Source organism: Prionailurus bengalensis, chromosome A1 (assembly GCF_016509475.1).
Source record: "Prionailurus bengalensis isolate Pbe53 chromosome A1, Fcat_Pben_1.1_paternal_pri, whole genome shotgun sequence".
Classification (NCBI taxonomy): Eukaryota; Metazoa; Chordata; class Mammalia; order Carnivora; family Felidae; genus Prionailurus; species Prionailurus bengalensis.
This window is the reverse complement of record NC_057343.1, coordinates 151984054-151988348: the sequence shown is the minus strand read 5'-3', so window position 1 is coordinate 151988348 and position 4295 is coordinate 151984054.

The following is a 4295-nucleotide window of genomic DNA, read 5'->3' as shown; positions in this document are numbered from 1 at the left end:
TTATTTTCATTTTATTTTTTGCTGTTCCACTATTCTTGATGCAACATGTCCCAATTTTTCTTTTTTCTATTGCACATCAAATTTCTGACATTTTGTTTTATTTGTGTGTGTTGAAGAGAGGTACTGTATCTGAGCATGGGTCTGAAGGATGTCCAAGGTAATCTCTACAATGACCTTATAATAAGGTGATATTTCTTTGAAATCTGAAATATTCCAAAGGCATGTACATATAAGTCAAAGGAAGTGTAAATATCAGTTAAGTAGTTCTTTGAAAGCTAGTTTTAACATTGGCAGAAACCGGATCAAGTTTATTTAGCATACCACTGCATTGTAAAACAGTTGGAGTGAAGTTGCAGGTTGCGTGAGTATGCATGTTAACTAGTGGGAACCAAGCTCAGTCTTTGTGAAAGGGGAGCAGCAGATTGCTGTGCAAGGCCAATGTTAAAAAGGCAGCTGAATTTAACACCATCTGGAAGAAAAGATCCCTTCACGACTTTCTCACACCGTCAGACAAAACTAGTGTCTCTTGTTCCGAGCCCTTGTCTATGCAACCATACAATACTGAGTCATTATACTTTTGCTGAGAGAAAATTTGAGAACACAATATGGGTAACCAGTGAATGACCAAGTTTCATTGTGCCCGCTTAAGTCGATTGAAATCTACGTCTAGAGCTATGAATGGTAGTATTGTTTTCCTCACCAGGGCTGTACTAAATGTCAGCACAGTGTAAAGAAAAACTTGAAGTCTGCAAATAACTTACCAGATCTCAATTATAATATTTTCCCACACTAGAACTAATATCATTGCGAGGGGCTACATTGCAGAAAATACAAAAAGAAACGAAAAGAAATAGAGAGTTCATTTAGAAGTTATTTTATCCAGACAAACATTTTAATTTTCTGATGGGAACTTCAATTCAGGCTGCAGGCTGGGTTGAGAAGCGGAATTCCTTACTGGGAAGTTCAAGTTACAAAAATGCTTCTTGTGCAATTAAAATAGAATAAAACAAACAACTACTCCCACCTGAAACCCTCCCTTCCTAGATATAAGGAGCCTTTACTCAGGTTTTATTGGCTTTAGCTCTGCTTAGAATTATTACTGTGAATCTAACCTAAATTTTGCTTTAAGTTTTGGCAGACACTGCTCTTTCAGAGTTTGCCACTATGATTGACATTGCAAAAGAACATCATAGATGTAAATTTCCAAAAATACACAACACTCTGGCACCTCCCTAGGTGGATTCTGGTACCCTCAGGAATACACCTCCCTTTGTGTTACACCTCCTCCCCATTTTCTAACTTTTCTTTTCTCATGATGTGTGTGAATCAGTTATTATACTTAGATTTAACATTCACATAATCTATTTAACTGTAAACAGTCAGAAAAAGAAGCAAAACAGTTCAAAAAGAGTAAAAGGAGTTGGTTGCGTATGTTTTATTAGGTTGTCTCTTTTAAATATAATTGACTTTGCAATTTTGTTATTGTGTCACCAAGTGTCGCATAGTTCTTAACATGTAAGTGCAAAACAATGAGTAATTGCTGTTTTGCTGAATAATACATCTGAGTTGCCAACGTCAAAGGTATTATTTTGTGTATTTCTAAACAGGAGCGTTAACTGCAGGTTTTGACATCTAGAATCTTTTCATGAAATACTTAAAAAAATTGGCCAATAGAATGACACCTGTAAAAGGAAATATAAGGATATAGCCAACTGATTTTCCTTGCCCTACTTTATACTAGAAAATTAACAATAAAAGGTCACTTAATAATAGAATTATAAAGGATATAACATAAAAACACAGTCATTCAGAAAAATCCAAACAACAACAAAAGTGGAAATTGGGTGGAGGTAAAAAAGATATAAAGGAAAACTGCAATATCCTTGCAAGCTGTGAGTGGATACATCCACCAGTATCAGCCCCCTAGTGAAGTTGCTATTAATGTGCATAGTAATGAGATAAAAACATTTACATTCAAAATGAATTATGCTTTCAAAGTGGCCTTTAAGTCTTCTTAAACAATACATTTCTACTAGTATTCTGTTTAATTTTTAAATTAAAATGATTTTCTTATTTGGAAAAATGTGAATTCTAATTTGATGTTGTGTAGTCTTTGATGAAAATTAAGAAACCACTAGAATAAGAGATAAGGATAAGTACATTTCACGTTCATAGAAGTTCTTCCTATTTATAGATTACATATACATAGTTCAAGGCAGTTTGGCATTTTAAGAATTTTCAATTTTTAGAAATGAGGAGATAGAGCCAAAGGTTTTATTTTCTTATGTGGCTAGAATATGTATGAAAACAGTGTATACCTGTATACCCAGTTTTCTCTATGGATCTGTACCTCTGGAAATACCCTTGTGGCTTAAGAATATTGATACCCTTTTTCTACTCTGTCTTGCTATGATTTAGCTTTCCCTTAATAATTTAGGGTAAGTAAAACATATACTATATATTGCTGCATTTGGATGGATGCTCTGGTGGAGAAGTAGTGAGATGGGGAACAGCGACAAGGTGTTCTTTAGGAGTTAATGAGTAAAAAGACATTTATAATACTGGGCCGATTGTTTTAACGTTAGTACTTCGAGACAGTTATACAGGTCCTACAGTGATGGGGCATGTAAGCTAGTTCTTCAGTGTCTCCAGATTTTAACGGATGGCTTTGTTTCCCTGTTTGTGTGTTCATCGGTTTCTTAGCACAAGTTAAACCTAGTACAGAAATCAGCAGGAACCTCCATTCTCATCTACTCATCTACTTGGAGAACCCATTTCACCCCTTTTGGGAATCGTTTGACTTTATTGTGGAATTAACTCTAAAGATGGTGAATGGAAATGAAAAGTATATAGTTATATTTGCTGCTAAAGAATGTTTGCCCTCAATCAGGGCCGCGAGAGTTAGTACACTTCCTTTGAAAGGTGATGACCATCTTTGAGATGGGAGCATGTGGCTTTCCGCTTTGCAGCCAACTGCCAGACCACAGGGGGTAGGACTTTAAAAAGTGAAGATAATTGACTTTATTCAGGGAAATATGGAGTTCAGAGCCATATTTGTTCAAAGAGAAGCACATCACTGTGTTTGGTGGTTTTTGACTGGGGTTTAGCTGAGCTCGGGCTTAACGCATTCTTGAGATCTAAAAATAGCCAGGCTTAGCAGCCGCATTGCAAGGTGCTTGGCGTGGGCGGTGCACAGAGGAGACAGCCGACTCTGTGACTGGCTGCGGAACTGGCTGGGCTAGGCAGTGGCAGCAGCGAAGGCGGCCGGCTTGCCGCCGGGCAGCACGACGCCTCCCGGTGACCGCCAACAGCCAGAGTCCTCCTGCAGCTGCGGCTGCTTACGGCCCTTTCCAGAAGCGGGCGTCTGATTGGTGTTTCCCGGGAGACGGGCTGCCAGAGCGGCCAGAGCTACTGGAGCTGGTGCGCCGGCGCGCGCGCTCCCGGCGCTGGCGCGCGCTCCTGGCTGGCGCGCGGCAGGGCGGCGGGGGGCGCGCTGCGGCCCAGGTAGCGGGCTGGGAGGCCTCCCAAGTTCACGCGAGCTCAAGTTTCAGCGCCCTCCCTCCAAGATTTGAGAACCTTAGAGGGGGGCCGGCAGCATTCCTCTGACTGGCATGTTGAGTTGCATCCGCTAGGGCTGTTATTTATTTATTTTTTTTTTATTTGCCCGCCCTCCGGCCCCTCACCAGCGACCTCGGACCTGTTTCTGCCCCAGCTCCGGAATGCGGTTTCTTAGGAATCTCTTAGGGCTTGTGGATGGGGGTGGCGTCGGGGTTTAGTCACTCCAACACGTCGTTTGAAAGCAGGCATCTGGCTGCGGCTACCCCATCCCCGGGGTCCCTTCCTCAAGCTAGCAGACAACTTGTGATTAAGGGGTTTTCTATTGTGCTGGCGGTTTCTCTAGTTATGCCCAGGCATCTTTCCTGGATATGATCAATATCACTGATAAAGATATTATGTACTCCTCCCCTCATTTTTTATCTCGGTGAAAAGCTAACGGAAAGAGCACCCACCTTCCCCCACACATACCGGAGAGCTCTTGGAGAAGGAAGTTTTCTGAATTGGGAACCAGGGTTGGTGAGCTTCCTCCGCTCTGGGCCCTTCCCTGGATCAACTTCCACTTCTGTCCCATTGCCTTTTCGGGACTCAGCGCGCATCTTCCCCCTATCAGATTTGCAGGAAATATTAATCTCCCTGTTGGGTGGATACAGTAGAACTTGTTCAGAGATTACTTTAAAAAGAGATCTGGGTCTTAAGCACTTACTAAAGCCAGTTAATAACATCATGCATGGACATTT